A 12348-nucleotide genomic window follows, 5' to 3' on the forward strand; every position below is an offset into this window, starting at 1 on the left:
TGAGTCACAAACAAAATGTGTGTTATTTTAAGTCACTAAGTTGGTAGTAATATTGTTACTCTGCAATAGATAAATAGTACAGTTATCTTTCAGAAGTTTTATAATTTTAACTCTCATGTTTAGGTCTTTAATCTATTTGAAGTTAATTTTTATAGATGGTGTAAGGTAAAGGTCTTTCTTTTTCTTTTTCTTTTCTTTTTTTTCATATGACTAATCCAACTCTTCTAACACCAGTTGTTGAAAATACCATCCTCTGCCCACTGAATTACCCTGGGATCTTTGTCAAAAGACAACTGACCATATATATGTGAGTCTATTTCTGAACTTTCTGTTCAGTTGCTCTATCTGTCTACCTTTAAACCAATGTACACTGTCTTAATTACTGTAGCTATATAATAATTATTAAATTCCTGTAGCTATATAAATAATTCTTAAAGAAAGTTGCAACTCCTCCAACTTTCTTCCTTTTTTTTTCTTTTTTTCTTTTTTTTTTTTTTGCAAAGAATTTGGCTCTTCTAGGTGCTTTGCATTTCCATATAAACTTTAGAAAGCAGGTTCATCAGTATGCCCTGTCCCGCACCAAAAACCACAGCCTCTGCCTGGAGCTTCCCCAGCCCTATATTACTTGCCTCTGTGTCTCACAATTTCAGGGGACCCATATCAAGCTCTCTGCGAGGTTTCCTGGAAGCTCCTCTTACTAGGGTTGTGAGAAGGTGCCATTGCCCCTCTCAACGTAGTAGCCACTCTTGACAAGGAACCCTATCCACCAGCCCACTCAGTGGAGTTCCAGGTGGAGAGTCACTGGACTGTTTTATGCCTTCAGTGTGGGTTGTATTCTTGGCCCGCTGTGTTGAACATCTTCATCTTGGTCTGTCTCATAACTTGCTTTATATGTCTGATAGTTATATCTTGGCATCTTACTCAAACTTCGAATTTAACATTTTGTTATACATTTAAATTTAGATAAATTAAAACATTTAAATAATTTCATTTAGCATTTTTAGTTGTTTTGTAGGGGGAGGGTTGTCCAGGGAATCAAGTCTGCAATACTACCAGAAACAGAAGTCTGCAGTTATTTTTTATCCCAGGATTGCCACTAACCTCTTCCTGTTACCATTATAGTTATAAATTAATTGTATGGAATGTACAAATTGTTTCTCTGCAGTGCAATCGCACCACAGAACATAGATAGAACTTTCCTACTTGGAGAGGTGGAAGAAATGAAGGAAGACTTCGCCTTCTGAATATATTGGGGAAGAAGAGAAGTGCTCAGAACTCAATAAACCTGAAATTTTCCAAGTCCTTTTCAACCCTTAAATGTACCTCTTGTGAGCACTAAGCCTAGCTCCCAGCTGGGCAGTGCTATACGCAGCAGCATTTAAATGGGAGATGAACAATCCTAACCACATGCTGGTTCTGAGGCAGTTTCATACAAGATGACTGTATAAATCCAGATGAGTGCTTGTTAAACACAGGATTATATACCCACAGTGCTGGGTGGAAAGCATGTAGGCAGCAATAAGCAGGGTGGGCACAGTTTCTAGGATTAATAACATGGCTATCTATCAAAGAAATAGAGGATCCCCCCTGCATTTTTTTTTTTTAAGGAAAAGGCCAATATTTACGCTCAAATATCTTTACAGTTTGGGATACATTTTTTATTAAAACAAAAATAATACATAATTGAGGCATTGTATATACATATGGTTTGGTTTGGGCCAATAATTTTTTTTATAAGTGTGTTTGGGCCAACAATTTTTTTATAAGTGTGTAGCACAAATCCAAGGAAAAAAAATTTGAACTAGTAATTAACTTGGGGTTTAAAAACTTGCTGATGGGGGTAATAATTAAAATGGTAACAGTAGAAATGTTGTATATAATAAAGGTAGCACTTGATCAGTGGAGAAAAAGTGGATTAGTCAGTAGATAGGTTTGAGACAATTGTCAGTCATTTGGAAGAATGTAGTATCCTTATCTCACTCTTTACACTGATGAAAATTTCCAATGAAGCTTTGTATATAAGAGAAAAACATAAACCAACCAGCAAACCTTAAAATGCCAGAAGAAAACATACATATGTAAGTATGTGTGTGCCTTTGTGTGTGCATGCATACATATACTCGTGACCAAAATTTCTTTATCCCTTGACAGGTTGTTTCCAATTTTTCCCTATTACAAACAATAAAATTTCTAGCCCATGTCCTCTTGTGAGAGTTTCTCGAAGGTAAGTTCTCATATTTTCAAAGGATAATATTGGCTGTTGTGTTGAGAGTAGACTTGGGTTAGGGAGCAAGAACAAAAGCAGGGAGACTGGTTGGGAGGCCATTGAAATAGTCCAGATGAGGGGTTAAGTGGCTTAGTGGTGGCAAGGATAGTGGTGACAAGTGTTTGAAATGAGATACATTTCGGAGGTAAAGGTAACATGACCTGCCAATGCTTAGACATAGCATGTGAGGGGAAGAGAAGAGTCAAAGAAGATTCCAAAGTTTGGGGCCTAAACAACTGAGAGATTAAAGGTACCATTCACTAAGATACGGGTCACTGGGGGATGAGCAGCTTTAGGGACAAGATCAATATCATGAAATCTGTTTTGGAAATATTAAGGTTAAGTGCCCATCAGACTTCCCAGTGGAGATGTCAAGAAATTGGAGTTCAGGGAAAAGCTCAGTGCCAGAGATACTGACTTAGGAGTCATCAGCATAAGGATGGTATCTAAAACCATGAGACCAAGAGGGAGTGAGTGCAGAGACAGAAGGGGTTCATGGCTCTTCTTAGAGCATTCCAGCATTAGAAAGTTAAAAGAGGAATAAGATCCAGAGAAGGATACCAAGAAGATATAGCCATCAAGACAGAAGGAGACCTGGTTTCCAGTTTGATAAATGCTGCTGACAGATCCAATAGTAACATAAAGACTTACAATCGACTATAGGAATTGACAGTGTGGAGCTCTCTGATGTGGGCAAAAGCCCGACAGGACTGGTATCAAGAGAGAATGGGAGGAGAAGAATTGAAGACTGATTTTATAATCAGTCTTTTGAGGAATTTTGCCTTAAAAGGGAGGAGGAAAAAAGGGACATTAACCTGAAGGGATATGGAATCAAGTGAGGATGCTAAGATCAAGATATCACAACCTTCTTGTATGCCAGTGGGAGATCCCAAGAAGAGAGGGGAATGCAGAAGAGAGAGGAGGTAACTGCATGATTGATGTTCCTGAGTAGGTGAGAAGAGATGGGCACCCAACACACACATTGCTGGGCTGCCTGAGTTAGAACAGTTTATCTTTCACATGGTGGAAAAGCAGGGGTAAAAGCGGAAGAGAGGTTAGATGTGGTGCCGTGGGTGAAAGTTCTCTAATTTTTCTCTGCTATGTTCTCAGTGCAATAAGAGTAAGAGCTGAGACTGAGGACTGGTTGCTTGAAGGCAGTCACACAAGAGGTGAGGGAGAACTTTTGCCTATAATGGAGGACAGCTGGTCAAATTGTGCCATTAAAGATAAGTGAATTTGCAAGACCATCATGCCTACCGGCCAGGCAGGCTGGTAAGCCGTCTTAGAAAACCAAAGCAGTTTAAGGACAGCTGAGCAGCGGGTGGAGGGGTGGGGAGATGTGGGGTGGGCCTTTACTGAGCAATTGTTACCTTCTGTGGCACTGAATTCATTCAACAAACACTGACTGAGAGCCCACACCAGACCAGGAGGTCAGGATGTGATTGTGGAAGAGATCCCTCATGGATCATATAACCTATGGAAGTATAATTTTCTGTAAGAATAAGTCTCAATTTTAGCAGTGAAGTAAATGGGGGACAAAGGGATGGTCTCAGGTTTCTAGTGAGAGTAGGTGCAGAGAAGGAAGGTTGTGAGAACTGACGAATGCAAAGGCAGGGGGAGGGGAGGCATACATTTTACAACTCGGAACAGACACAAACATTCCTCCTTAGACTCGGCTCTCCTTTTTACCTGTTACGGAGAGTTAGTTGCTGCCCACTCTGCCATCAGCTTGATGGTGTGGTCTTCAACAAGTCTCTTAATTTATGGGCAAAAGTATCCTGGATGAGTTGTTCTCTGAGGCCCCCGCAACAGTGCCATGATTCTGTCACGGAAACTATTTTTCCATTATGAGTAGCAAAGGGAAGGTGTTTTGTCAAACTATAATGAAAATCCATCCAAAATATTAACTGTTTTTGTAAGCCTCTCAATTTGAGGAAGGAGATAGATGGGCCTCAGGTTAGACATTTACAATTTGCCTCCTGTTTGCGCTTTGAGACAAAGATAATAACAGGAATAGGATAAGCAGCTTGACTTTGTCTCCTGCGGACAATTCAAGATAATGGAAATGGCAGGAACAGAGATGGGCTAAGCCCTGCTTAGGTAAAAGATAAAGAGGCCACATAGTTCTCATTCTTGGGGTCAAGAAGACCTCCCAGACTGTACATGTGCAGCAAGATTCCTCGGGGGGGGGGGTGCTAGCCCATAATATGTTCTGCCAACCTCTCAGAGACCCTACTGCTGGAATCCACCTTGGCTAAAAGACGCACGTGCACACAGGGAAAGGCCCTGAGTCAGACTAAATATGGACCCAGAGCCAGACAAAGCAAGATGACTGGTCAGAGGAACCCTGGGAAACTGCCTCCACATATGTGATTTAAGCCACCCGAAAGGTGCAACTCTCTCTCTGAGCCTGCCTTTGTGCCTATCTGCATGTACCTGTCTCTTAATAAACACTTTACCTGTTTCACTATTCTCTGTCTCTTTGCTAAAATTCTTTTTTTTCAAAGAAGACAAGAGCCAGGGCCCTGCTTCTAGCCACTAGTCCCTGGGTGGTCTAATGGTGAGGATTTGGTGCTCTCACCGCCATGGTCCAGGTTCAATTCCCACTCAGGGAGCTTAGAGACCACTTCAAGCCACCACACACTGCGGCCCACCCCCAAGATCAAAGTCATCCTGCCTCTTTCCTCTCTTATGGTTCCAGATAAATCCTGAGAGGTCATCATTGAATAAACCACAATTGTAAAAGATACGCTAAAGCGTAGTGGGCTTGGCCTTTTCTGCTCCTTAGCTGGCAAAGATAAAACAATCAATCATAGCAGGATTCTGTTCTAAATCAATTCTGTTCCAAATGTAATTATTGTTTTGGCTTCTTTCTGTCATTATTCCAAAGAGAACCACACTGAGCTCACACACTTTCAAAATGACCATTTGTTTCTCCACACTACAGAAAGTTGTACAGAATTTTCTATCTCAGATCTATTGTTGTATTCCCATGGGACATTTACGTCTCAAAGCTACATCACTTGATGTTTATTGCATGCTACGATTTCCATTTACTTCTTTCAAATGCCCTTTCTTAATGGATTTTAAGTAAATACAGTTTTTAGCTAATTAAACTTTGCTCCACCTTTTTTCATCTTTATACAGGTTAATTATTTCTTTATTCTACTGGAAACAAAGAAGTTCTAGGTAATGATTAATTTTAGGCAATCACATCAAAGGAGCCATGTAACCACTTCCCATTCAGGGCTAATTGCTGAACACTTAGTAAAGGCAGTAATAATCTTTTTGTTTTATTCTGACCTAACAAATGTTTTTATTTTCCCATATTCTTCTGTGACTCAATTATATTTATCACACAGTGCTAAAAATTAAGCGATTCTAAGTTCCTTCTGCAATTGGAGGTGTGAGTGAAAGATGTTACCGGCCATATCAGTAAACAAAGGATGTTGCAGCCATCAAGCCACTACAGCCGCCCTGACAGTGAGCCATGAGGGAACTCAAGAAGGAGACAAATGGGATGCCTATCGCCTCAGCCACTGCAGCCGCCCCCAACGGTGCACCTTGAGGGGACTCAGGATGGGAAAGAACAGGATACTGGCCTAGACAGGTAAATGCATATCAGAGGAATGATTTCAGTGAGCCCAGACTCTTGCATCTTCCCATATATAGAAAAATACTAAATTCATTAACTTGAGATTTCTAGTTTTAATTAATGGTAATATTTTGATATACCAACTACCTGGTCTTCCTGGCAAAACCCCCTATATATCCTGGCTCCTCCTTTACCTCTTCAGAGCAGTTCCCTCAGAGCTATTCTCAGAGGCTGCCTCCTGGGCTTGAAGTCCTCAGAAAGTCTGCCAAATAAAACATAATTCTCAACTTTTAGGTTGTGCATTTTTTTTCAGTCAACACAGGGAATTTCTTTGTGACTGCACAAACCTTCTATATTTTGCAAGCTGGGATAAATCCTCCAGTGCTTTTCTTCCTCAGCTGAGGTCCATCTATCCTTAAAGCTTATTATGAGCTTTCCAAATATCTTTGTATGAATTAGGATTCTGGATTCTATGTTGCAAATAACCCAAAGTAGCTTAAACAATAAAGAGAAATGTCAGTTTATGTAACAGAAAAGTCCAGAGGTAGTTGGCTTCAGGTAAGGTTTGGTCCCGCAAACAATGTCATGAGAAGAATTTTAGAGAGTGTCAGAACATTCAGGAAAAAACATTAGGTTGGTTTCCAGATTTTGTGAGTTTTTTTTTAATTAGTCAGCTTTATTTATTTAAAAAATTTTTTAATTTTTTGGCTGTGCTGGGTCTTCTTTGCTGTGCATGGGCTTTCTCTAGTTGCAGCAAGTGGGGGCTACTCTTCGTCGCGGTGCACGGGCCTCTCATTGCGGTGGCTTCTCTTGTTGCGGAGCACAGGCTCTAGGCGCACAGGCTTCTAGTTGCAGCACGTCGGCTCAGTAGTTGTGGCACGTAGTCCCCAGAGTGCATGGGCTTCAGTAGTTGTGGCGCGTGGGCTCAGTAGTTGTGGCTTGTGGGCTCTAGAGTGTGGGCTCAATGGTTGTGGCACACGGGCTTAGTTGCTCTGTGGCATGTGGGATCTTCCTGGACCAGGGATAGAACCCATGTCCCCTGCGTTGGCAGGCGGATTCTTAACCACTGGACCACCGGGGAAGTCCTGTATTAGTCAGCTTTTTGAAAATCGTAAGGTATTGTCATATCTTTTCTTACTCTAAGTAATTTTGTATTCATTATTTTTATCCTCTAAAGTGGTTTCTGCAAATTGCATAAACTTCAAGCTTCACAAAACCTGGATCTGTCCCTGCTGGAGAGGATAGAAGGTTGCTCTCAGAAGAAAATATGTTATTAAAATGAGGGTGAAAGGACATCTAATGAAAAAACATGACCACTAAAGTTTTAAATCTGTTTTCAACTTCCTTTTTTTTTAAAAAAAATTGTGGGGTGCACCACGCAGCATGAAGGATCTCAGTTCCCCGACCAGGGATCAAACCCACACCCCCTGCAGTGGAATCGTGGACTCTTAACCACTGGACCACCAGAGAAGTCCCTAATTTCAACTTTCTTAGCTTTCAATTCTGCCTATATGAGTCTGATAAATGTTTTGTTGGTAATGAAGCTATTTAAAAGCAGGGACTATGTGTTAAAACCTTGTCTGGCTGTACTTCCAGTGATCAGCAAAGTAATTTGTATGTAAAAACATACTGACTTACTAATGCTTCTTTCCAGTACTCTTGATTCCAAAATGATTATACTTTCTTTTTATTTGAACATACACAAAAGTCCAAGCTCCACAGAGGAGTTAAACCATAAATTCAAAAAACCCTATATAGAAATACTATTATAACAATAGCAAAACATTTTTATAGAACAACACAATGACCTAAGCCTTGTCCATGGACTTACTTGTTTTGAATAATTATCTGTCGGCTATGTCTCTGATATTTGTTGAAATACAGCTTTAAATGAAGTAAGAAACCTTGCCTGAGATAAGATTCTTATAAATTCGAGAAGTATTAAATGTAACCCAGTGCTCTCCAGTATCCTTGAAGAGTATATGTTTATTTTATTTATTTTTATTTTTTATTTATTAAAATTTTTGTCCGTGCTTCGCGGCATGTGGGATCTTAGTTCCCTGACCAGGAATTGAACCCTCACCCCCTGTACTGGAAATGTGGTCTTAACCACTGAACCACCAGGGAATTCCCCAGCATATGTTTACTTTAGAGGATGCTCTAGAAAAATGCATTTTAGGAAAGAGTTAATGTGAAATTACTCAGGAAGGAAATATTTGAGTTATACTGTTCACCCTAGCACTTCCAGGAGAGATTTGGGATTCATGTTGTTTTGTCATTAACTGAAATTCATCCTCAGTGAGAAAGTTTGTGAGAATGAATTTTGTCAGTTTTGTCTAGAGATTGTTGTCACTGCTCTGGAGAGGGGAATATCTTATTCCTGCAGCATCTGTGGCTTCTTCCAGAACTTCTTCATTTGTCAGTTATGAGTGACACTTTGGTACATTATTAAATAACCACAGTTTTGGGTTTCTTAGGGTCTATTGGGAACAAATCCAAACAAGCCTGCATTTATCTTTTGTACTTTGCCGTTTGCCAAGTCACCTCTCTCAGCACAGCATCTTCATATGTGAAAACAAGGGGGCTGTTCCAGAACGATCTCTGAGGTCTAAGCAGTTGTGACATTCTGTTATTCTAGGATCCTACTCTATATATACTCAGACAAATGTTAAAGACTTGATTAACATGGGAAATAGTTCCATGAAACTCAGGAATCTTCTTCAACATATTGTGAATGTATTGACTTTAAACTTTTCTGGAAATTTTCTGGGAACAAGTAATGTTCTCCAAGATATTTTAGAAAGGAGGAGACTTTTCTTTCCCCTCAGCAGTTACATCACCCTGCCTCAGAAATCATCTTGGATTGGGAATATTTACAGAAGTGGTTGGAAGGCCTCAGAATCACCTGGGGGTCTATTAAACACAGATTGCTGGTATGCACTCTCAGAGCTTATAGTTCAGCTAGTCTAGGGTGGGGCCTGAGAATGTGCATTTCCCACAAGTTTCCAGGTGATGCTGGTGCTGCTGGTCCGGGACCAAACTTAGAGAACCAATGGTTTACAGCATTCACCCACTTAGTTGACCCTTCCCTTGAAGGTGGAGGACATCTAAGGTTTGTGGCCATTATGTAGGATGTGGTTTACATATTCTTGTCCCTAAAGACACCTCTTCTCTCCCTGCACCACATCGTACTGACACAGGCCAGGAAACTCAAGTCTGTGATACTAGGCAGCCCAGCCAGATGGTGGGTGCACAATTTTTAATCTCTGGCCTGAAGTATGGAGGGGGACTAGACAATACTTTCTTCTTTTCACCAGTGGTTTGTACTGGGAGACTTCTTATTTGGGTGGACTGGAGCCAGGTAGCATTCCTGACCTTCCATCCAGTTAATTATAAAAAGATTCTTGTTTAATCCTGAAATATGGCTTTTCATCCATCTATTTATCTATTTGCCCAGCCATTCAGCTATAATTCATAAGTACCCTAGAAAAACTGGAAAATAGATGTAAACAAAAATGAAAAACATTCAAAATTCAATTAGCCCAAGAAAACCACTTCCAAATGTTTTTTTGACAACTATAGAAACACAGATTACAAAAATGAGATCATATTGCTCTGAAACATGCATCACCATCTATTGTGAACATTTTTCCATGTTAATAAATATACAATTATGCCATCATTTTAATTTTAAAATGATATATTATTGATTATAAAAGTAACAATTTCTTACTGTAAAAGCTTCAGACAATCAGGAACATATAAAAAAGAAAGTCTTACCCTGAGGAAAAAGAACAAAGCTGGAGGCATGACCCTTCTAGACTTCAGACTACACTACAAAGCTACAATAATCAAAACAGCATGGTATTGGCACAAAAACATATAGATCAATGGAACAGAATAGAGAGCCCAGAAATAAACCCACACATCTATGGTCAATTAATCTAGAACAAAGGATGCAAGAATATACAATGGAGAAAAGGCAGTCTCTTCAACAAGTGGGAAAGCTGGACAACTTCATGTAAATCAATGAAATTAGAACACTTCCTCACACCATATACAAAAATAAACTCAAAATGGCTTAAAGACTTAACTATAAGACATGATACCATAAAAATCCTGGAAGAGAACATAGGCAAAACATTCTGTGACATAAATTGTAGCAAGATTTTCTTAGATCAGTCTCCCAAGGCAAAAGAAATAAAAGGAAAAATAAACAAATGGGACCTAATCAAACTTAAAAGCTTTTGCATAGCAAAGGAAACCATGAACAAAATGAAAAGACAACCTACAAACTGGGAGAAAATATTTGCAAGCAATGTGACTGACATGGGATTAATATACAAAATATACGAACAGCTCATACAAATCAATATTGAAAAAACAAACAACCCAATCAAAAAATGGGCAGAAGAGCTAAAAAGACATTTCTCCAAAGAAGACATACAGATGGCTAATAGGCATATGAAAAGATGTTCAACATCAGTAATTATTAGAGAAATGCAAATCAAAACTACGAGTTATCACCTCACACCTGTCAGAATAGCCATCATCAAAAAGTCTACAAATAATAAATGCTGGACAGGGTGTGGAGAAAAGGGAGCCCTCTTATACTGGGAATGTAAATTGGTACAGTCACTATGGAAAGCAATATGGAGGTTCCTTAAAAAAATAAAATTAGAGCTACCACATGATCCAGCAATACACTCCTGGGTATGTATCCAGGAAGAACAAAAACGCTAATTCAAAAAGATACATGTGCCCTGATGTTCACAGCAGCACTACTGAGAAAAGTGAAGACATAGAAGCAACCCAAGTGCTTATGAAGAGACAACAGGCTTAATAAGATGTGGTATTTATATACAATGGAATATTACTCAGCCATAAAAAGAATGGAATATTGCCATTTGCAGCAACATGGATGGACCTAAAGATTATCATACTAAGTGAAGTCAGACAGAGAAAGACAAATATCATATATCACTTATATGTAGAATCTAACAAGTAATAGAAATGAATCTATATACAAAACAGAAACAGACTCACAGACATAGAAAACAAACTTATGGTTGCCAAAGGGTGGGGGAGGGACAAATTACGGGCATGGTGTTAACAGATAAAAACTACTACACGTAAAATAGATAAGCAACAAGAATTTACTGTATAGCACAGGGAATTATATTCAATACCTTGTAATAACCCATAATGAAACATAATCTGCAAAAAAAAAAAAAAACTGAATCACTATGTTTCACATCTGAAACAAATAAAATATTGTAAATCAACTATACATCAATAAAAAAAGAAAGTCTTATTTTCCCATACCAAAACATCATTTTTAATAGCTGCAGCGTATTTTACTATGTAGAGAACACCATAATTTAACCAGTCCCCTGTGAACATTTAGCCTTTAAGTTGCTTCATCTTTTGCCTGTATTATAAGTAACACTGCATTGAAAAATTTTGCATATAGACATTTTCACATTTCTATGGTTATTTCCTTATTTTAATGATATTTTTATATCCTTATGTTTATGAGGGTAATGTGTGTTTATAAAACTTAGAAATAATAAAAACTTTTTTTTTTTTTTTTTTGCAGTATGGGCCTCTCACTGTTGTGGCCTCTCCCGCTGCGGACCACGGGTTCCAGATGCACAGGCTCAGCGGCCATGGCTCATGGGCCCAGCCGCTCTGCGGCATGTGGGATCCTCCCGGACCGGGGCACGAACCCGCGTCCCTGCATGGGCAGGCGGACTCTCAACCACTGAGCCACCAGGGAAGTCCTAAAAACATTTTTTTCTGAGGCAGCTGTGACCAACAGATGGTTGATTAACTGAAAAAGTTGGTAAAGCAAGGAATCGAAAAAAAAAAGAGGAATTTTATGAAAGATTCAGATGACTCTAATGCTATTTAAACTGTTCCAGAATAAAGAAAGAGAAATAAAGCATCCAAATTATTTAAATGAAGCTAAGATAACACTGATAAAAATATACAATTATTGTACAAGAAAACTATAGAGCAGTCTCACTTATGAATATCAATACAGCAATTCAACATAAATATTAGCAAACAGACTTCAGTAGCACATTAAAAGAACAACATTAACAATTAGGAATTCCAGGAATGCAAGGACCATTCAATATTTGGGAGCCTATTATTATGATAGGAGAAAATTAATATTATCTTTCCAACAGGAACTAAGAAGGCATTTGATAAAATTCAATATCTATTCTTGGTAAAGATGCAGTAAACTAGCAATAGGTGGATACTTTCTTAAAATGGTTAAATATATCTATCACAGTCTAAGAGCCAGAATTGAGCTTAATGGAGAAACAATACACATTTCCATTAAAATCGAAAACAAGGCAAGGATGTCTAGTAACACTGCAATTATTTAACATTATTCTGCAGGTACTTACTAATTCAGTTAGATAAAAGAGAAACCAGAGGTATATATATATATATATATATATATATATATATATAT

The sequence above is a fragment of the Delphinus delphis genome, chromosome 14 (assembly GCF_949987515.2).
Source record: "Delphinus delphis chromosome 14, mDelDel1.2, whole genome shotgun sequence".
Classification (NCBI taxonomy): Eukaryota; Metazoa; Chordata; class Mammalia; order Artiodactyla; family Delphinidae; genus Delphinus; species Delphinus delphis.